The sequence below is a fragment of the Bufo gargarizans genome, chromosome 2 (genome assembly GCF_014858855.1).
Source record: "Bufo gargarizans isolate SCDJY-AF-19 chromosome 2, ASM1485885v1, whole genome shotgun sequence".
NCBI classification, from domain to species: Eukaryota; Metazoa; Chordata; class Amphibia; order Anura; family Bufonidae; genus Bufo; species Bufo gargarizans.
In genome coordinates, this window is record NC_058081.1 from 481,202,974 (window position 1) to 481,226,177 (window position 23,204).

A 23,204-nucleotide genomic window follows, 5' to 3' on the forward strand; every position below is an offset into this window, starting at 1 on the left:
GCTATACCCAAGGTCTTCTGTGTCCCCCAAGGAAAGAGCGAGAAAGAGATTTTACTGGTAAGTTATACAAAAATCTCGTTTTTATGGTCGACTGTTTTACTCTCGTTTTGCACTGGTTTTAGTAAATGTCCCCCAGTGCCTGAGATCTGTATCTGAAGCAGCCAGTGTGCAACACCTCATTTCTATGTGATTTGGGAAGAAAATCCAGGATCTGGTATACCTTGTATTTATAGTCTTTTATTAGGCTTCCATTAATTTTAGTGACAGCTAACCGATACCTGGCTGTTTCTTTATATGTAGTTTTGTGAAAACAAAAATAGAAAAAAAAAGAGGAGGTTATCCAAAGGCTTCACAGGACTGTGGTTTGTCCTTGAAGAAAAAGGATAAAGAAGGGGCGCCACCGGGACTATAAGGTGGAGGGATTGATAAAAATGAAGATAGTGTGGTGGAGAGGCTGCTCTGGTGTAGAACAAAGCTAAACACCACAGAGAAGTAGTAATAGATCAGTAACAGGTAAGAAACAAGGGGAGGTCACCCCGGGTGTGACACCAGTCACTGTAAAAATGTGGGAAATTCAGCGCCAATCTCGCCTATGAAAAAGTGGGAGGTAAAAAGTGGAGATAAAAATGACATTAATAGGTTGAAATAAAAAGTGGCACCATCCAAAGGCCTTAAGGACTAGTGGGTGGGAGACTATGGTGGGTTGGTTAAAAAGTATATTAAATAAGATGATGCAACAATATAATAAAGATATAAAAGAAATAGAACATTTAAGAGATTCAATATTTCAGGAGTGCTGAAATCATAATGATTGTAACAAAAGGTATTCTGCTCCTGATGAAGGGGGTATTGTGACCCCCGAAACGCGTTGAGCCACATATTTTAATATTAAAAGAGGATTGATTGCGCACTTCTGGACTCGTCTGCTGATTTACCAAGTAAGCTGCAAACCCAGGGCGTTACATCGACCTCTAACAATCTACACGCGATCCCGGCTAGGGGGGTGACTTGCCCCAGGTGTCTTGAGTTTATCCTGGTGGCGACCCCCCCTGTGAAGTGAGTGGATTATTATTATTAATAATATTGTTGTTACTATCAACATTATGATTTCAGCACTCCTGAAATGTTGAATCTCTTTTAAATCTTCTATTTCTTTTATATCTTTATTATATTGTTGCATCATCTTATTTAATATACTTTAAAACCAACCCACCATCGTGTCCCACCCACTAGTCCTTAAGGCCTTTGGATGGTGCCACTTTTTATTTCAACCTATTATTATTATTATTATTATTATTGTTAATGTCATTTTCTCGCCCATTTTCCTTGGGGGACACAGACCTTGGGTATAGCTCAGCTCCCTAGGAGGCGTGACACTAAGTAAAACTGTTAAGCCCCTCCTCCATCAGCTATACCCTCAGCCTGGAGATAGAGGCTACCAGTTTTAGCTTAGTGTCCAAGGAGGCAAGACACTCCCTGCTACTGCAGGGCTGTTTTCTCCTTGTTATTTTTACTTTTTCTTCTAATTTTGTTATTTTATTTTTTCCTAGGGATACCAGAGACGCATTAGACCTCTCTGCTCTCCCGGGGTTGAGCTGCGCCAGTGCCAACTTATCTGCACTGCTGCCTCCCCCACAGAAGCAATAGGAGGATCTGGGCAGCAATGACTCCCCTACATCCCGCCAGCTAGGGGGTCGCCCGCACGCCAAGCCCCTCTTCCAGCTTCCTGCCACTGCGGTGCCAGTGGCTGAAGGGGCGACCCTGCTGGAAAGGACTGAGGGTGAAGACGTCGGACGGTGAGATGGCTATTCCAGCCCATACCCCGTCCCTATCTGCAGCATCTACCCCTCTGGGTAAGGGGGGCACCCGTGGTCGCTCATTCTGAGCGCTCATCTGCAGGACAATGCAGCACAGCAGCATCCTCAGCACCCCCACGCCGTTCCCCCCCACGCTGCTATCTTTCTCCCCCCCCCCCTCCCCCTCATTCGGGGCTGACTCCATTTTTCTCTTCTCTCTCTCCCCCTTCCCGCCGAGAACGGGGGGCGGGGCTTAGCGGTCCCGGCAGGGGGCGGGGCTTACGCACGCGTCATTTTGGGGGCGGAGCTACGTTCTCCTTCACATGAGACATTTCAAGCGCTGGAGGGGGCGGAGCTTGTTCCCCGTGCTTTCTGCTGAGGTTTCCCGCGCTTCCTCACTCCTGACAGGAAGCTGGGACACGGTGGGGGACTCTAACCTCCTGTGTACATCGCTCGGCTTCTGTGGGCGCTCTCTGCTGCTCACTGCTGTTCTCTGCTGCTGCTGATCTGGGCCATCTCCTGACGTTCTTCTGAGGCACTGGTAGGACAGTTAACCCTCTCCTAACCCTCCTGGTCATAGCTGCTATAACCCTTTGTGGTCTCTATATTAGAGTACAACCACACTTCAGCATGTCAGATCCCACAGGTGCCCCCAAACCCTGGTACCATGCCTGTACCGCCTGTAAGGAACTTTTTCCGCGTGGGCAATCTGAGCCGCATTGCCTTGCATGTCAGGCCCCGGTGCAGGGCCCGCTTCCCGCTGCGCCCCCCGGTGCCTCTGAACCCCCTGACTGGGCTAGGTCTCTGTCTCAGGCGGTGGAAAGCCTTACACACGTAGTGGGCCGTCTCGTGGATAGACCGCCTCTCCCGCAGGCTGCCACAATCCCTGTCGCACCCGCTGGGACTACCGTTTCTGCCGCCCCCACTGGTTCCCTGCCTCCCAGCGAATCTTCCAGGGCCCGGCATACTCAGAAACGTTCAAGGGTTGAGCGCACATCTTCTCCAGATGCTTCGCTCTCTCCGCCATGCGTGCGAGCTCAGTCAAGTCTATCCTCTCAAAGGGATACGCTTTCTGAGGGAGAACTGGCGGATTCGGACGTGGACATGGACTCAGAGCTTCCGTCCAAATTGGCGTCCGCGGTGGGGCATCTTGTCACTAGCATCCGTGATACCTTTCAGCTACACGATGACCCCCCCAGCTCTGAACAGGCCGGCGTGTCCTTTCTCCGCCCCAAACAGGCCTCCAAGGTTTTTCCCATACACGCTGATTTTTCTTCTGTGGTATCCAAGGCTTGGACTCGGCCTAACGTCCGCTTTATTACACAAAAAGCTGGACATTTGTTATCCCTTTCCAGCGGATTCTGTGACCACGTGGACATCCCCACCTAAGGTTGATCCTCCCGTGGCTCGCCTGTCCAAAAGCACTACTATTCCTGTACAGGACGGATCTTCCCTCCAGTCTGTTGAGGACCGTCGTACGGAATCCCTCTCCAAGGCCATATTTACTGCCTCTGGTTCGGCCCTTAGACCGGTCTTTGCCTCCGCCTGGGTTGGCAAAGCGGTCTCTGAATGGGGTTTGCAACTGGAACGGGAGTTAGGGTCGGACGTCCCTGTTCAGGACCTCCGTTCCTTAGCCCAACTAATTGTTCAGGCCGGAAAATTCGTCTGTGAGGCCTCCCTTGATGCGGGTGCCCTCATTGCCCGTTCCTCTGCCCTGGCAGTTTCTGTCAGGAGGGAACTCTGGCTGAAGGTTTGGGCGGCGGACGCCGCTTCCAAACGCTCTTTGGCCGGCCTACCATTCACGGGTTCCCGCCTGTTCGGAACCCGTCTGGACGAACTTATATCAGAGGCCACGGGTGGGAAGAGTACTCACCTCCCCCAGTCCAGGCCAATGGGCGCCCCCCGTGGTCGCGCTGGTTCGTCCCGTTTTCGGTCCTTTCGCAAGCCCACCGGGTCTAGACCCGCGGCCAGTTCTTCTTCCTCTGGCCCAGCCCAGGATAGACGCAAGAAGCCGTTTTTTCGGACGCAACCTACCTGGCGCAAGTCCCAGCCTGCACGGGCTCCCACAGGCCAGCAGCCCTCTGCCTGAAGGTGCGCCCCCACCCACCCGGGTGGGGGGCCGCCTTCTCCTATTCAGGAACGTATGGCGGGCCCACATCTCAGACGCATGGGCGCTCGAGATTGTATCTTGCGGATACAAAATCGAATTTGCGTCCATTCCGCCAGACCGTTTCTTCCGATCCCGTCCTCCGCGAGATCCCGTACGAGTGGCCACCTTCTTCGCGGCCATTCACTCTCTAATGGACAAGGGTGTCGTCGCCCCCGTGCCTCCGACGGAAAGGTTCAGGGGGTTCTACTCGAACCTCTTTGTGGTTCCCAAGAAGGAAGGCTCAGTGCGTCCGATCTTGGACCTAAAACGCCTGAACCGTTTTCTCCGACTGCAGAGATTCCGGATGGAGTCTCTCAGGTCCGCAGTGGCCTCCCTGGAAAGAGGGGATTTCATGGCCTCAATCGACATTCAGGATGCATACCTCCACGTTCCGGTTGCTCCATGTCATCACCGCTTCCTGCGCTTCGCGGTGGGGGACGATCACTTCCAATTCGTCGCCCTTCCCTTTGGTCTGGCGACGGCTCCTCGAGTGTTCACCAAGGTCCTGGCCCCTGTCTTGGCCCTTCTACGTTCAAGAAGTGTTTTTCTTCTCCCATACTTGGACGACATCCTGGTCAAGGCACCCTCCTTCTCTCAGACATCCCGCAGTGTGGAACTCACTCTGGAGACCCTGACGCGGTTCGGTTGGATTATCAACCACCCCAAATCTTCCCTTACCCCCTCCAGACGGCTGATCTTCCTGGGGATGCTCCTGGATACAGAGTTGGCGGAGGTCCGCCTTCCGTCGGACAAGCGTCTGGCCCTTCGCGGGTCGGTTCGCAGTCTCCTTCGTCATCACCGCCCTTCCCTCAGATCCAGCATGCGGTTGTTGGGAAAGATGGTTGCCTGTTTCGAAGCGGTGCCGTTCGCACAATTCCGATCCCGCACTTTTCAGAGGGCAATTCTGTCGGCCTGGGACAAATCACCGAGGAGTCTGGACAGGACCTTTCTTCTGCCTCCCCTGGCTCGGGCTTCCCTCGGCTGGTGGTTGCATATCCCTCTAAGGGGGAAGTCCTTCCTTCCACTGAACTGGCTGGTGATTACCACAGATGCCAGCTTCGGGGGTGGGGGGGGGGTTTCCCTCCCCGGTCCGTCCAGGGCGTTTGGTCTCTATCGGAGTCCAGACTTCCAATCAATATTCTGGAACTGAGGGCGATTCTTCTGTCCCTCAGACACTGGACCCATCTGCTGAGGGGCCACCCTGTTCGGATCCAATCGGACAATGCCACGGCTGTGGCATACATAAACCATCAGGGAGGCACTCGCAGCGATGCAAGAGGTGACCCTCATTCTCCTCTGGGCGGAGACGCACGTGCCGGCCTTATCTGCGATTTACATCCCGGGGGTGGACAACTGGGCGGCGGATTTCCTCAGCCGGTCCACCATCGACCCGGGAGAATGGTCCCTGCACCCAGAGGTGTTCGAAGCCCTTTGTCTTCGCTGGGGTCGCCCCGACGTGGACCTCATGGCCTCCAAATTCAACCACAAGGTCCCCCTATACCTGGCCAGGGCACGGGACCCGAAGGCATACGGCGCCGACGCGCTCGTCCTTCCGTGGCGCGAATTCTCCCTTCTGTACGTCTTTCCTCCTTTTCCCCTCCTGCCACGGGTTCTTCGGAGGATCGCGGCAGAGGGCGTCCCCGCGATTCTAATCGCCCCGGATTGGCCCCGCCGGTCTTGGTACGCCGACCTAATGTTGCTGTTGGCAGACGCACCGTGGCCACTGCCCTCCAGGGAAGACCTTCTCTCTCAGGGACCGATCTTCCACGAGCATTTAGGCTCGCTACGTTTGACGGCGTGGCTATTGAGACCGCCGTCTTAACGCGACGGGGTTTCTCCGCGGACGTAGTCCGCACCATGATCCGGGCTCGTAAGCCCGTATCCTCTAGGATCTACTATCGGGTTTGGAGGTCCTATCTGGGGTTCTGTGAGTCCCGGAGCATCCCACCTCTCCGGTTTTCTCTTCCCACAATCCTGTCCTTCCTCCAGTCGGGTCTGGACCTGGGGCTGTGCCTCAGTTCTCTGAAGGGTCAGTTCGGCGCTGTCTATTCTTCTCCAGCGTCCCCTGGCCCCTCTAGGGCCAATTAAGACCTTTTTACAAGGGGTGGCTCACTCTGTTCCGCCGTACCGCCCTCCAGTTCCTTCCTGGGACCTGAATGTGGTGCTCTCGTCGCTCCAATCAGCCCCCTTCGAGCCTTTACGGGAGGTCTCCCTTCGCCTTCTGTCCTGCAAGGTCATCTTTCTTGTGGCCGTCACGTCTCTCCGACGGGTGTCGGAGTTAGCGGCTCTTTCTTGCTCCGAACCTTTCCTGATCTTCCACCAGGATAAGGTTGTGCTTCGGCCTGTCCCGACTTTCCTGCCAAAGGTGGTCTCCGCCTTTCACATCAATGAGGACATCGTCCTTCCGTCGCTCTGTCCCTCTCCTTCCCACCCCAGAGAACTGCACCGTCTGGATGTGGTCAGGGCGTTGAGGATTTACTTGGAGGTCACCGGGTCCTTTCGGCGCACGGACTCCCTGTTTGTGGTTCCGGAGGGTTCGCGCAAAGGGTTGGCGGTCTCCAAGGTGGCTATTGCCCGTTTCATTAAACTGGCGGTGTCTGAGGCTTATCGAGCCAAGGGCAGACCTCCGCCTCATTCCACCAGAGCAGTCGGAGCTTCCTGGGCGCAGAGGCATCGGGCCTCGGCTGAACAGTTGTGCAAAGCAGCCACTTGGTCCTCTCTGCACACTTTCACAAAGTTCTATAGGGTGCATACGCATGCATCAGCGGATGCTGCTTTGGGCCGCCTGGTTTTGCAGGCAGCGGTTTCCTGATGCTCTGGTGGTGTTCCGCCTTGGGTTTGTGGTCCCTCCCTTCTTGGACTGTTCTTGAACGTCCCAAGGTCTGTGTCCCCCAAGGAAAATGGGCGAGAAAAGGAGATTTTTGTATAACTTACCAGTTAAATCTCTTTCTCGCTCTTCCTTGGGGGACACAGCACCCACCCTTCTGTGTTTGGTTACAGGGTTATGGTCTGGCGCCCCGTTGGGTTGCTGGCTGGTTGTTTCCGTTATTGGTTGTTATCCTTTCACTACTTGGACACGCAACTGGTAGCCTCTATCTCCAGGCTGAGGGTATAGCTGATGGAGGAGGGGCTTAACAGTTTTACTTAGTGTCACGCCTCCTAGGGAGCTGAGCTATACCCAAGGTCTGTGTCCCCCAAGGAAGAGCGAGAAAGAGATTTAACTGGTAAGTTATACAAAAATCTCCTTTTTATCTCCACTTTTTACCTCCCACTTTGTCATATGTGAGATTGGCGCTCCATTTACCACATTTTCACAGTGACTGGTGTGACACCTGGGGTGGGTGACCTCCCCTTGTTTCTCACCCGTTACTGATCTATTACTGTTTCTTTATATGTCACTGGAGAAAAACGGACATCTCAGAAAAACCAGTTGGACCCTCGTTATTAGCAAATGGGGGCTGTCGAGCACCGCTGCTGTCTGCATGTGACAGATCCAGAACAGCATTGTGGCTTCTATTATAAATGCTGCTGATGTGAACAGATATGTTGACCCGCATCTATACTTCAGAATAGAGCCTGCAAAGTGGCTGCCCTCTGTTCATTCCTATGGGAGCGCCGAAAATAACAGACCACTGGCTTGGCTATTTCCGTCAGCAATATAGAATTAAATGGAGCAGTGGTCACCCTTGCGTGGTGCGCTTCCCGTTGATTTTAATTGGACTTCAGAAAAAGCAGCGAGCTTGCTGCTGGACTGTTCGGAGCTTCCATATGAATGAATAGAAGGCAGCTGCGCATGCATCTATCAGAGATTGGGCGCATATCCACTAGGATATGCCCCCAATGTAGGACGTGGGAATACCCCTTTAACCCCTTCAGGACCCAGCCATTTTTCACCTTAAAGGGACACTGACAGGCCCAATAAGCATATTTAGCTATATATATATGACTGCACAGGTCTTCTAATGTGTAATAAAAAACATATAAGTATACCCCCTGTCCACCTTTATAAATACAGTAAACTGATGTTTTATAACCTGATAGAATCGTCTTCTTTCTGCCCAAGGGGCGGCATTTCAGTTTGCTTGCGCCCAGCCAGCCTCGCCCCAACCACCGTTTTGAAGCGCCGCCCAGCTCATCAATATTCACTTCGCTGGGCGGCTTCTGCTGTCCCCGACCTTCCGAGATCCGGCGCATGCCCAATAGAAAGCTATGGGCATCAGTCTCCATTTCAGCTTCAGCGCATGCACTCACTGGCCGGGATCGCATCGCTCCTGCGTCCCCTCTGCTTCTTTGAGGCCGCTTCAGCCTCTGCGTTCTGCGCCCGCGCCCGGCACTCTTCTGAGCAGCGCTTCAGAGCGCTGCTCTCAAACACATCTGAAGCCGCCCAGCAAAGTGAATATTGATGAGCTGGGCAGCGCTTCAAAACGGCGAGGCTGGCTGGGCGCAAGTGAACTGAAACGCTGCCCCTTGGGCAGAAAGAAGACGATTCTATCAGGTTATAAAACATCAGTTTACTGTATTTATAAGGTGGACAGGGGGTATACTTATGTTTTTATTACACATTAGAAGACCTGTGCAGATATATATATATATATATATATATATATATATATATATATATATATATATATATATATATACTTATTGGGCCTGTCAGTGTCCCTTTAATTAAGGACCAGGCCATTTTTAGCAAATCTGACGTGTCATTTTATGTGGTAATAACTTTAAAACTCTTTTACTTATCCAGGCTATTCCGAGATTGTTTTCTCGTCACATATTGTACTTCATGAATGAAAATTGAGTCAAAATATTTCTTTATTTATAATAAAAATAACAACCAAACCAAATTTTTTTCAGGTTCAGTTATAAAATCGCTTTCTTGCTGGTATCATTGGGGGGGACACAGGATCGTGGGTATAGCTTGCTGCTGCCACTAGGATGCGACACTAGGCTGAAAAAAGACTTGGCTCCTCCCCTGCAGGCTATACCCCCTCCAGCCTGGAGAGAGCATGTCAGTTTTTAGCTTAGTGTCGTAGGAGGCAGACCTCCCTGCCTTATGCAGGGCGGCTTCCTTAATGGATTCTTTTTTATTTTTCCTTTTAAATTTGGGAAACAGTCGCCCAGCCTCTCTGTTGTCCCGGGGAGCAAGATCGGTGAGGGAATCCACCACTGACCTCCCCACAGAAGCAAAAGGAGGACCAGGGCAGCCCAGCACCCCTGCTTCCCGTCAGCCAAGGGGTCACCTAGGTGCACCAAAGACGACCCTCCCGCCATGCCAGACTCCTGCCACTCCGGTGCCATCTGCTGAGGAGGGGACTCTGCTGGAACGTTTATGGTAGCCCAGGACCGCTATAGACCTTCCCTCTCCTCTCCCTGGTTACTTGGGCGCATAGGGGGTTAATGCTCCATATCCCCTGGCAGGCGCTGTTTATCACAGCGGGCGGCCGAGCGCTCAGCTGTGGACCTAGCCTCTGCTCTTATCGGACAGGCCGGGAGGGGAGCGCAAGGAGGCTTCCCTCTCAGTTTCCAACCCCATGATTCACCATTTTCGAGAGCCATGCGTGCCGCTCCAGATGTTTATGCACGCGCTCTAGCCGGGTGCCTGATAATTAAGGCCCCGGCTTCTATTGGGCCTACCTGTTACTCCGGCTTCGTTCCGGCCCACCGCTCCGATCCCTCTATGTTCCGGCAGTACACCCTGGTCGGCCGTACACCAAAACCTTAGGCCCCGGATTCGTGGCCTTGTAGGCCGCAACTTTCACGGGCGGGGCGGGACTGGCGCGAATTCTTCCTGCCTAGCTTCCCCCTCCTCCCGGAGCCCGCTGAGCCCTGCCCCCGGTCCTTAGTCAGCTTTAACCACTTTCTGGCCAGTCACCTCTTGGGGCTGATGCAGGATTATCTGTCATTTATGTATGCAGTGCAGGTGCTCTAATCTGAAGAATTTAACACCTCCCTGCCTCCTGTCCACTTATGCTGGGAATACCAGTTTCTTAAAAAAAATAAAAAATGCACTATCCCTCAGAGGAGGACCTCTTATAGTTCCCAATCACCCTCCGGGGTCGTTTGGTTGATATTTCTACACCTGCTCACTCCAGTGGAGCATCTCCAGACCTTCCCAATCCACCCTTTGGGGTCGTTTGGTTGATAAAGCACCGCCTGCGCAATCCGGTGAGTGACCCTCTAGAATTCCCATTCCACCACCAGGTAGTTTGGTTGATAGTTCCCGCCGCCGCAGCCCTGGAGAGGTTCGGTCCGAGGGGGGGGGATCACTGATTCGGACTGTCATGAACCCGACGCGATCTTCCAAGATTGCGTTCACGGTAGACAGCAGTGCTTGTCGTACGCAGTACCCCCTTCCTTAGGCGGAGTATTTGCGCTACTACCGGACACGGTACTTGCCTGAGGCATTACCTCCTTCCTTAGGTGGACTAACTGCACTAGCACTGGTTAGTAGGTGGTGGAATTGCATTTCCGTGGGGTACAATACTTACCGTGCGCATTAGCCTCTTCCATAGGTGGCGTTATGCATTATCACTGGTTTGTGTTTACCGTATGCATTACCCCTCTATTAGGTGGAGTAATTGCACTCACTGGGTACAGGACTCGCCATATGTATTATCCCTGTCCGTAAGCGGTGTAATTTCTCTGCCATTGGACTAGGGCTGCAGTAAACGAATATTTTTGTAATCGAGTATTCTATCGATTATATTTCTCGATTCATCGAGTAATCTAATAAGAAAAAGCTACTTAAAGTAACGTACGTAATTAGGTATGTATAAAGTTATTGGTTTGAAGGGGTTAATAACTTTATACATGCCTAATGCCAAGGTGCTTCCATTAACCCCTCCAAACCAATAACTTTATACATGCCCATTGGGTTTGGAGGGGTTAATGGAAGCACCTTGGCATTAGGCATGTATAAAGTTATTGGTCTGAAGAGGTTAATGAAAGCACCTTGGAGGTGCCTTCATTAACCCCTCTCTAAACCAATAACTTTATACATGCCAAGGTGGTGCTTGCAGCCTCCATTAACCACTCTCTCTCCATCTGCCTCCCCCCAGCCTCTGATCTGCTTGCCCCCGCCCTCTGATCTGCTTGCCCCCGCCCTCTGATCTGCTTGCCCCCGCCCTCTGATCTGCTTGCCCCCGCCCTCTGATCTGCTTGCCCCCAGCCTCTGATCTTCTTGCCCCCAGCCTCTGATCTTCTTGCCCCCAGCCTCTGATCTTCTTGCCCCCAGCCTCTGATCTGCTTGCCCCCAGCCTCTGATCTGCTTGCCCCCAGCCTCTGATCTGCTTGCCCCCAGCCTCTGATCTGCTTGCCCCCAGCCTCTGATCTGCTTGCCCCCAGCCTCTGATCTGCTTGCCCCCAGCCTCTGATCTGCTTGCCCCCAGCCTCTGATCTGCTTGCCCCCAGCCTCTGATCTGCTTGCCCCCAGCCTCTGATCTGCTTGCCCCCAGCCTCTGATCTGCTTGCCCCCAGCCTCTGATCTGCTTGCCCCCAGCCTCTGATCTGCTTGCCCCTCAGCCTCTGATCTGCCTCCCCCCCAGCCTCTGATCTGCCTCCCCCCCAGCCTCTGATCTGCCTCCCCCCCAGCCTCTGATCTGCCTCCCCCCCAGCCTCTGATCTGCCTCCCCCCCAGCCTCTGATCTGCCTCCCCCCCCAGCCTCTGATCTGCCTCCCCCCCCAGCCTCTGATCTGCCTCCCCCCCCAGCCTCTGATCTGCCTCCCCCCCCCCAGCCTCTGATCTGCCTCCCCCCCCCCAGCCTCTGATCTGCCTCCCCCCCCCGCCTCTGATCTGCCTCCCCCCCCCCGCCTCTGATCTGCCTCCCCCCCCCCCAGCCTCTGATCTGCCTCCCCCCCCCAGCCTCTGATCTGCCTCCCCCCCCCCCCCCAGCCTCTGATCTGCCTCCCCCCCCCAGCCTCTGATCTGCCTCCCCCCCCCCAGCCTCTGATCTGCCTCCCCCCCCCCCAGCCTCTGATCTGCCTCCCCCCCCCCCCCAGCCTCTGATCTGCCTCCCCCCCCCCCCCCCCCCCAGCCTCTGATCTGCCTCCCCCCACCGCTGATATGCCCCCTCTGGTAACGCAACCCCCCCTCCCTCCCCAGTATTAATCATTGGTGGCAGTGGCCACAGGGTCCCCCTCCTCCCCCCCATCATTGGTGGCAGTGTCAGTTCCGATCGGAGCCCCAGCAGTGTAATGCTGGGGCTCCGATCGGTTACCATGGCAGCCAGGAGTCACGCTACTGAAGCCCTGGCTGCCATGGTATGTTAGTGAGCAGAGAGCAGCGCATTATACTCACGTGCGCTGTGGCCGCCGGTCGCTCCTTCTTCTGTCTGTGCGGCGGATTGCTAATGCTTACAGCATTAGCAATGCGCCGCACAGACCTATGAGAAGGAGCGACCGCCGGCCACAGCGCACGTGAGTATAATGCGCTGCTCACTAACATAACATGGCAGCCAGGACTTAAGCAGCGTCCTGGCTGCTATGGTAACCGATCGGAGCCCCAGCATTACACTGCTGGGGCTCCGATCGGAACTGACACTGCCACCAATGATGGGGGGGAGGAGGGGGACCCTGTGGGATATGGCCGGCACATTCATTGGTGGCGCAGTGGCCACAGTCCCTCCCCTCCCCTCCTCCTCCTACTCAGTCCCTCCCCTCCTCCTCCTACTTGGTCTTCAGCGGCAGCCGCGCACAGTGGGGAGGGAGACACTCCCTCCTCCTCCCCCCTCAGCTGTGCCGGCCGCTCAGTCCTGCCTCTCTGGCCTCCGGAGGACACGGAAGCGGTGAGTGAGACGCTTAATTTCACTCCCGCTCCGTGATCACGTGATCTGAACGATTCCTCGATGCAGGGAAACTGCATCGATGAATTTTTTGACTCGATTTAATCGAGTTATTCGAATAATCGTTTCAGCCCTACATTGGACTCAGTTCCTGCCATATGCATCACCACTTTCCTTAGGTGGTGTGCTTGCATTTCCTTGGGATACAGTTCCAGACGTATGCATTTTCCCCCTTTTGTGGCAGAGTGGTTGCACTACCACTGAGTTGGTGCTCGACACATTCATTGCTAAACTCAATTGGTGGGGTACTTCCACTACTGTTGGATACGGTTCTGACTGTTACGTTACCCCCTTCCTTAAGCGGATTATTGCACTACCACTGGAGGTTATTTCTTCAGTCACATTGACATCTCCATGCTTACTAACAAAAGGGTAATGTAACAGTAATTGCTAAAGGGGGGGGGGGTTAACTAAGCTTTTTGTGATGCAGCAATTCAACTACGCCATGGCTCTAGATGCCTTAGCTTCTTTGGTGCCCTGTACTCTTCACCTAGTAGTATATGGGTATCGCCAGTGGATACTGTGGCTATTCCCTGTTGTATCCTTTTCTTGCCGATGCTGGTTTGGGGCAAGAATGTCACACTGTCCTCTCAGGGTGTTACCCGGTGACACTTAAGTGTCCTAGAGACCCACATCTCCATGGGCCTCCACCGTTCCAGTCGGTCATGGTATTTGTCCTCAACACTATGGAGTGCGTACGCCGTTGCACATAATAATGTGATTCCACTCCAGCGAGTCGAGGGTTGCACGGACTTATCTGGGAAAGTGGTTATGCTGGCACTCTGGTTTAGCTTCTACAGTGTGTTCGCCTCCACAGGTGCAGCTTTTATGCTGGTGCTAGGGGTCGTAGTCGTTGCAGTCCCCCCCCCCCCCCCCCCCCCCCTCGGGTAGGGGTTCTTCCCTGATGCTAGCTTTGGCGGTTGCGCTTGTTCGGCACCCTTGCCCGGTGGAGTGTTTTAGGTTAGCTCTACTTAACTGGGGCAGTATGGTTCCATGACTTCTACTGCAAGTCCTCAGGCCTCCCCCTCAGTTTTGTGCTGACAGGGCATGCTGTGGCTACTACGGTACGAGGGGTCTTTGCGTTGTCACAACATACTATGGTTCCTCCTCCACAGCTCCTTCGTCGATGGCGGATTCTTCTAGCGCCGCATTCGGTGGTCTCTGCCGTATGGCCCCCTCCTCAGCTGGAATATGGTGCTAGCCATAGACTTGTGGCTCCCCTTGCATCGTTTCCTCCTTAGGCAGAGTTTGGCACCGCCACTATCATCCTATGGCTTCTTCTGTATAGTGCCAGTCTCAGATCGGGAATGGGCTTTAGCCCTGGCCTTTTCTCCTTCCATCCTTTTCTTTCTTCGGCTCAGGGTTCAAGGCCACCCCGCAAGCCTTGGTAGCTCCTATGTTACTATTTTCCCCTCATCTGCATTGGAGCGGGGTATTGGTCCCGGCTGGTGGGCTGCGACGCCTACCGCATCCCTCTTTCTACAGTTGAATCCTTCCTGGGTGTGCTACCTGTATCTACAATTAAAGGGGTTGTCCAAGTTATATTTATTGATGACCTATCCTCAGGATAGGTAATCAATATCAGATCGGAGGGGGTCCGACACCCGGCACCTCTCCGATCAGCTGTTTGAAGAGAAGGCGTGCGCGGTGTCATCACTGCCTCCTCTTCACTGTTTACCTTCTAGCCGTTGCATCTGCAGTGGTGAGCAGGTGTAATTACACCCAAGCCGTCCCATTCATTTCAATAGGAAAGCTTGGGTGTAATTACACCTGCTCACCACTGCAGATGCAACGGCTAGAAGGTAAACAGTGAAGAGGAGGCAGCGATGACACCGTGCGAGTCTCCTCTTCAAACAGCTGATCGGAGGGGGTGCCGGGTGTCAGACCCCCTCCGATCTGATATTGATGACATGTCAATGCGATGGTGGTCATACTTTTTCACTGCCCATTCTGTGGGTAGACTACGAGACTCACCACGCCAGGAAGAGCAGGGGTGCTGTCACTCCTTACCACCGCTGATAGACGTTTCGTTCCTGGAACGGAACACCTTTTCTATTTCTTCTTACTCTTCGAGCTGAATGTTGCTTGTCTCTCCCTTCTGTCTACCTGGCCAGTAGCCATGCCTGGCACTGCTCTGGAATCCCATCACCTTTTTTTAAATTTATTTTTCCCCCTATGTGACCAGTGTTTTATCAGGTACGGGTGAGACGTTGGACGTCGTCATCACACTCCATCCAGCAGGAGTCTTTCTCTCATCTTGGTCTGGTCGAAATTTCCTTTTGAGCAGTGTTGCCACACTGTCAATATATGGTCGTTGACGGAGCTCCTCACCGCTGGTGATTCTCACATCGGTTTTACTTCTACCTATCTCAAATGTATTGGTTCTTTGGCCTGCGTTTGGGTGTGCCTGATTTAGGTGTTTTTTCTCTGTGGTTTGTCAACCAGCTTCTCAGTCTCCCTGCAAGCCTCTACCGCTCTGGGGGAATCAGTCTGCCAATTTACAGCTTCCGTGGAGCAATCTTTCTTTAGCAGAGGTGGATCCTGTGGCCTGGGATTTTGCTTCTGCTTCCAGGGTTAGGGCCAGGTACCTGTTTTTGTCCATATGACCGGTGGGTCGTTTGGCATTTCAGTGAGGAACATGTTTCCTCTCCGCAATGTCGTCGTCGTCGTCGTCCCCCCCCCCCCCCTTTAATTTCTGTGAAGGTGGCATTCCTGGTGGCGGGCTTTTCCACCCAGCGAAATATGGGAATTGGGAGCGCCTTTCTTGTCAGGTACCCACGTAAGGCAGTGCTCCACCCTATACCTTCTTTTTTGCTGAAGGTAGTCGCCGCCTTCCACATCTACACGGACATAGTTTTTCCTTCTTTTTCCTTCTACCTCGCACTCGAGAGTGAGCTCCCCATCAGATTGGATTCGGGCTCAGAGGTTTGCTTGTCAATGACTAGCTCTTTCCGCTGTGTGGATTCTTACCTAGTCATTCCTGGAGGTCCTTGGAAGGGTTCGATGGCCTCCAAGGGGCGTTTCCAGGTGGATCCGTTGGCAGTTGCTTAGGCATTCCGCTCCCGGGGCAAGGCACAGCCCAGCGGAGTTTCGCTACACCTGACCAGCAGTCAGCTCTTCTTGGGTTCATTTTCACCATGAATCAGCTTCGCAGTGGTATAAGGCAGCGTCGTGGTCTTCCTGGCGCACGTTCACCAAGTTTTGCCAGGTGCTTCCTAGGCATCGCCAGTGCTGCTCCGGGCCGCAGGGTCTCGCAGGCAGCAGTGTATTAAGCATTCTCGAAGGTACTATATCCATGGGCGTGGATTTTTTTCCCTCCCCGTGGACTGCTTTAGGACGTCCCACGGTCCTGTGTCCCCCAATGATACCAGCGAGAAAATTCAATTTTTGTGAACTCACCTGTAAACTCCAGATTCAGGGTAATAGATTGAGTTTTGGTTGACTGTTAACCCTTCATGTGTTGCAGGAAAAAATAAATAAAAATTTATTTAAAATCTGCTAAAATAAGTGAAAATTTGAAATGTCATTCCCATTTTCCTTTAATTCTCGTGGGGCACCTAAAGGGTTAACGTTTGTAAAATCAGTTTTGAATAGCTTGAGGGCTGTAGTTTAAAATGGGGTGATTTATGGGTGGTTTCTAATATGCAAGCCCCAGAAAAGGAGATTTTTATGATTTCACCTGTAAATCTCTCTCCCGTAGTTCATTGGGGGACACAGCACCCACCCAGTATTTATTATTGTTGATGTTTAGCGGGTTCGCTTCTGCCGGCGTTTGTTGCGTTTTCTTTTACTTGTGCTCAAGCAGTAGAAACATGTGCAAAACTGACGGCTCCTCCCCTGCAGGCTTTACCCCCTCCAGCCTGGAGAGAGCATAAGTCTTTTTTCAGCCTAGTGTCGCCTCCTAGTAGCAGCAGCAAGCTATACCCATGGTCCTGTGTCCCCCAATGAACCACGCGAGAGAGATTTACAGGTGAAATCATAAAAATCTCCTTTTCTGGGGCTTACATATTAGAAACCACCCATAAATCACCCCATTTTAAACTACAGCCCTCAAGCTATTCGAAACTGATTTTACAAACGTTAACCCTTTAGGTGCCCCACGAGAATTAAAGGAAAATGGGAATGAAATTTCAAATTTTCACTTATTTTAGCAGATTTGAAATGAATCTTTTTTTTTTTTTTTTTTTCTTTTTTTCCTGCAACACATGAAGGGTTAACAGTCAAACAAAACTCAATCTATTACCCTGAATCTGGAGTTTACAGAAACACCCCATGTGTGCTCAAAAACTGATGTATGGGCACACAGCAGGCTTCAGAGTGGAAGGAGCACCATATGGCTTTTGGAAAGCGGATTTAGCTGGAATGGTAATTGGGAGCGATGTCTCATATGAAGACACCCTGAGATGGCTCTACAATGGAAGTGGAAGTCCCCAAAAACTGACCACACACAGTGGCAGGCAAACAGCTAAATGTGAATTTGGCTGGCCTGAATTGGCAGACATGGATTAAATGAATACTACATGGATAAGTGGTAGATTTAAAAACACTCCTGCATGCACAGGCCAGGTTTTTCAGGGCAGGTTTTACAGTGGTAAATGGTGTCTTTCCTTATCCCCCTTTTGGAACACACCCTGCATCTTTTTTGGGTCCTTCCGTTCCTTGCTGTCTGTGGGGGTTTGCCTGGAAAATTTTGCCCTGGGCACCCTGAATTACTTGGACCCGGCCTGGCCTGGCTTTGAAAAATGAGGGCCTTGATAACCACCTCTTGGAACTGAAGGAAAGTTCCTATGTGGCCTGCAGATTGAAAAAGCACATACGCATTGCACATTGCCATCAATGTGTACGGCAAGCTTTTTGTACCACACTTTTTTTTGTTTTTCGTGTGGCACTGTAGGGCTTCAGAAGTTGATCTGAAAGGTCCACCCCTCCATTGTGCCTGTTGTAGTCCAGGATACAAACTGGTTTGCGGACAGTGGTAGTGGTACCACGTACAGGGACAGTGGAGCTGGCATTAGTGTGACTGGTGGTTAGTACAAGGACATTGTCCTTGTACTTAACCACCAGCATGTTCTCATGGAGGAGAGCCCTACTTTAACCCATTCTCAGTGGTTGCCCTACCAGGGGTCTAAGGAGGCCTCTCTGATTTGTACGCACTGTGCCGCAAGCCACAGAACCTCTGGCAGTTAGGGACGTGAATAGGGGTATGCTGGTATAATAGTTATCCACATAGAGGGGTAACCCTTATCCAGCAGTGGGTGCAGTAAGTCCCACACAATCTTCCCACAAACTCCTAGGATGGGGGGGGCATTCTGGGGGTTCTATACGCGAATCTTTCCTTTTTTGTAAATGCGGATCTTGTGGGTGTACCCCGAGCTACTCTCACAAAGTTTGTAAATCTTTATGCCATAGCTTGCCTGTTTGCTAGGCAGGTACTGGCGGAATCTAATCCTCCCCTTTGAACGGTAATAGGGACTCATCTACACATACATTTTTCTCTGGGTTGTACACCTCAGCAAACTTGATGCTGAAGTGGTCAATGACAGGCCTAACTTTGAACAGACAGTCAAATGTTGGGTAGTTTTGGGGTGGGCACTGTGAATTGTTGTTGTAGTGTAGGAATTTCCTAATTGACTCAAATCGCTTCTGGATCATGTTAATGTAAATTGGAGTCTGGTAGGCAATTAGAGTTCGGACATTTTCTAACATTAGTTTTTTTTACAACGCCCATATGGAGCACGAGTCCCCAAAACTTCATCTCTGCTGCTCTTACTGGGGTCCAACCCTGGGATCTAGCGTATTGCAATGTAGGGTTCTGAGCATTTTGAAAAAAATCTGTTTCTGTGAGGCCCGCACAATCTCTCTGTATTCCTGAGTTGCCCACAAACTCAGGAATTTGGGGCTGATAATTGACAGCGGGTGGGGTCCATAAGGGTTCACTGTGGGGGGGGCTGCCTCCGCTGCTGCCCTGGGGCGCCTTCCAGAGAGTCCCTCATCAGCGGATGATGATGAGGGGGGTGGAGTAGAGGAAAGTGGCGTCCTCTTCTCCCTCACTGGCAGACTCAGCTGAAGAGGCATACACCATGCTTGCCTCCAATACGGAGTGCCCTTGTTGGGATGGATGGGCCATTTTTATTTAATTGGGGTGTGAGGCGTGTTTTTTTTTTTTTTTTTTTTTTTTTACACACACGTGAAGGGGCTTGTAATAAATTTGAAATTAAATTTAGAAGAAAAAAAGGGAGAATTTTTTTATTTTTTTTTGTAGATTCTTTTCACAACAAAAAAACTACTTTGTAGTGCAAACTGAGCAGACGCGATCAGTTATGGACACTACAGATCGGTGCTCAGTGTTTGTGCAAAATTCTAAACTGACACGAACTGAAATTTTTATATATACGGTGTATATATCTAACTCTGTGTGTGTGTATAGAGATAGTGGGGGAGAGAGAGAGAGAGATATAAAAAGTCTACACACCCCTTTTAAAATGTCAGGTTTCTGTGCTGTAAAAAAAATGACAAAGATAAATTATTTCAGAACTTTTTTCACCTTTTATAATGTGACGTATAAACTGTACCACTCAATTGAAAAACAAACTGAAATCTTTTGGAGGGAAGAAAAAAATAATAAACTAAAATGTGGTTGCAAAAGTGTAACTGGGGATGTAGCTGTGTTCAGAATTAAGCAATCACATTCAAATTAATGTTATGGTAAAGGGGTTCTGCACTTTCACTTAACTGATGATCTTTCCTCTGGATAGATCATCAGCATCTGATCGGCGGGGGTCTGACACCCGGGACCCCAGCCGATAAGCTGTTTGAGAAGGCAGCGACGCTCCAGTAGCGCCGCGGCCTTCTCACTGTTTACCGTCGGCCCACTGACGTCACGACTAGTATCAACTAGCATGAGCGCAGCTAAGCTCCATTCGAGTGAACAGAGCTTAGCCCTGCCCACGCTAGTTGAAACGTCAGTGGGCCGGGGGTAAACGGTGAGAAGGCCGCGGCTCTACTTGAGCGCCGCTGCCTTCTCAAACAGCTGATCGGCGGGGATCCCGGATGTCGGACCCCCGTCGATCAGATGCTGATGATCTATTCAGAGGATAGATCATCAGCAAAGTGAAAGTGCAGAACCCCTTTAAATAGGAGTCAGCATACACCTGCCAATATTTAAAGTGCCTCTGATTAACCCCTAATAAAGTTCAGCTGCTGTAGTTGGTCTTTCCTAAAATTTTCTTAGTCCCATCCCACAGCAAAAGCCATGGTCCACAGAAGTTTGAAAGCATCAGAGGGATCTCATTGTTAAAAGGTATCATTCAGGAGAAGGGTACAAAAGAATTTCCAAGGCATTAGATATACCATGGAACACAGTTAAGACGGTCATCATCAAGTGGAGAAAATATGGCACAACAGTGACATTACCAAGAACACCATACCCACCGTGAAGCATGGTGGTGGCAGCATCATGCTTTGGGGCTGTTTTTCTTCAGCTGGAACTGGGGCCTTAGGGTACTTTTACACTTGCGGCAGGATGGATCCGACAGGCTGTTCACCCTGTCGGATCTGTCCTTCCGCTATTTCGCTGTGCCGCTGCTCCGTCCCCATTGCCTATAATGGGGACGGGGCGGAGCTCCGGCGCAGCACGGCAGTGCACGGCGAAAGGCAGCCGGACTAAAAGTACTGCATGTCCGACTTTTTAGTCCGGCGGCCTCTCACCGCGAACTGCCGTGCTGCGCCAGAGCTCCGCCCCCATTATAGTCAATGGGGGACGGAGCGGCGGAAGGATGGATCCGACAGGGTGAACAGCCTGTCGGATCCGTCCTGCCGGAAGTGTGAAAGTAGCCTTAAGCTAGAGGGAATTATGAACCGTTCCAAATACCAGTCAATATTGACACAAAACCTTCAGGCTTCTGCTAGAAAGCTGAACATTAAGAGGAACTTCATCTTTCAGCATGACAACGACCCAAAGCATACATCTAACAAAGGAATGGCTTCACCAGAAAATGAAAGTTTTGGAATGACACAGCCAGAGCCCAGACCTGAATCCGATTGAACATTTGTGGGGTGATCTGAAGAGGGCTGTGCACAGGAGATGCCCTCGCAATCTGACAGATTTGGAGTGTTTTTGCAAAGAAGAGTGGGCAAATCTTGCCAAGTCAAAATGTGCCATGCTGATAGATTCATACCCCAAAAGACTGAGGGCTGTAATAAAATCAAAAGGTGCTTCAACAAAGTATTAGTTTAAGGGTGTGCACACTTATGCAACCATATTTTTTATTCCCTCTACCTAAAACATTTCCATTTGTTTTTCAATTGTGGTACAGTTTATAGGTTACATTAAAGGTGGAAAAAGTTCTGAAATGATTTATCTTTGTCTCATTTTTTTTACATCACAGAAACCTGACATTTTAACAGGGGTGTGTAGGCTGTTTATATCCACTGTATACACCCTAAGTGCAATTTCTTCTTTTTGAACCAGATGTGAAAAAAAAAGCACAAAGAATAATCCCCAGGTGCTGATCAGGCAGGTATGCACTGGATAGCACTTGGCAGTCACAGCTTGCACGCAGAAAAAGTGATGCAGAGCTGGAAAATTGGAAATAAAAAAACTAAAAACTGCAAGGATGTGGGGGGGGGGCGGGAAGGGACAGGGATGGAGGGTGGTTTAGGGATCTGGAACAGCTGCAAATGAAGGGAAAAAAAATCAGTGCAGCAATTCCAGATGTTCTTCTTTTTTTTTTATTTTTATTTTTTATTTTTATATTCTTTGAGCAGAAAAGGGTCAAAAGCACAGTGGGGGTGCACCACAAGTCCCAGCAATCCAACAGCAGCACAGAAAAGCACAACCTCGCTGCATGCAGGGAGGTTCTGCCCTTTCCTGTGCAGCTATAGCGCTGCCTTGGCTGTATACAGCTTCCAGCACTCTGATGTGCCGGTCTTCATTGACTGGCCAATCACAGCACTTAGAGCTGCAGGGGGGCGGTGCAGCACCATGCTGCCCTTACCCGGCATGGCTGCTGCCAGTAAGAGCAGCTGTGGTGCCACCATTCCCTGGCGATCGTTCCCCAGAGCCCCGTGGACCTTGCGCCGTACATGTACGGTGCTGGTCCTTAAGTCACGTCCGGTTGCGCGGGTCCTTATTGAGTTAAGCATCTCTTCTAAAGGTAGCCATACACATAAGATTAGGATTGGCCAGAGTGCTGCCAGCCAATCGATTGTCTGTACGAATGAACCCACCATTAACTAAACTGGCAGATCAGTGACCTAATTTAATAAGGAAAAAGTAAACCAATAAAGCATGCTGGCACAAAGTGAAGAATGATCATACGATTGTGCCATACTTATCTAATTTCAGCCGACAAAATCCATGTAATTTAAAATGATGGGTGACTGGTCAGAATCGGGATACTACCTGCTTTCATGTTGTACTGAGCTCCTCAGCTCACCAGGATGTGTAACTGCATTGTGCAATTCATAGTCACACTGAAGTGTTTAACCCTATTATAGCCAGTTATAATTTAATTATATGCCTTTAACTCCTGCCTGCCTGACATGTTTAGCTAACTGACTTCTCCCCAGTAATGTTGGGGTCCTTTGTTCAAATCTAACCAGGACAACATCTGCATGGAGTTTGTATGTTCTCCCCGTGTTTGCGTGGGTTTCCTCCGGGTACTCCTGTTTCCTCCCACACACCAAAGACATACTGCTAGGGAACTATTGGGGACAGCTTGATGTCTGTAAAGCGCTGCGGAATATGTCAGCCATAAGCATGTGCGCAGTTTCAGAAATATTGCCACTATTGAACCCGATAGCCGATAATGATCTGATAAATTCCCCCTTTTGCCCATGATGGTAACAAGGAAGGGATACATGTGTAGACAGCCTATCTCACACCTTATATACCCACCAAGCCAGCTCGCCACGTGACTTCATGAGCTACTTGCTGCCGATGTCCATGTGACTCGACTGTGACTTCTTAGGCCTCATGCACACGACCGTTGTTTGGGTCCGCATCCGAGCCGCCGTTTTGGCGGCTCGGATGCGGACCCATTTACTTCAATGGGGCCGCAAAAGATGCGGACAACACTCAGTGTGCTGTCCGCATCCGTTGCTCTGTTCCACGGCCCAGCAAAAAAAAAAAAAAATATATATATATATAAACATGTCCTATTCTTGTCTGCGCTTTGTGGGCAAGAATAGGCATTTATATTAACGGACGCCCGTTCCGCAAATTGCGGAAGGCACACAGGTGGCTTCCGTTTTTTGCGGATAGCCGACCGCAAAAAACTGAATGGTCGTGTGCATGAGGCCTTAGAATTCTGTTATGCTGTTCCTCTGTTATTTCGCTAGGAAATTAAAGAATATATTGAAAGTACAAGTGAAACTGACATCATAGGCAAAGTTCACATGAGCATCGGGTTTTCT

The 23,204-nt window shown here is 51.1% G+C and overlaps 1 protein-coding gene across 3 annotated transcripts in view; it reads left to right on the forward strand.

Annotated features, from left to right (window-relative positions):
- The window catches only part of TCOF1 (treacle ribosome biogenesis factor 1), a 156,541-nt gene that overhangs the window by 129,795 nt on the left and 3,542 nt on the right, over positions 1-23,204 (forward strand). The gene's annotated exons all lie outside the window — the stretch shown is intronic.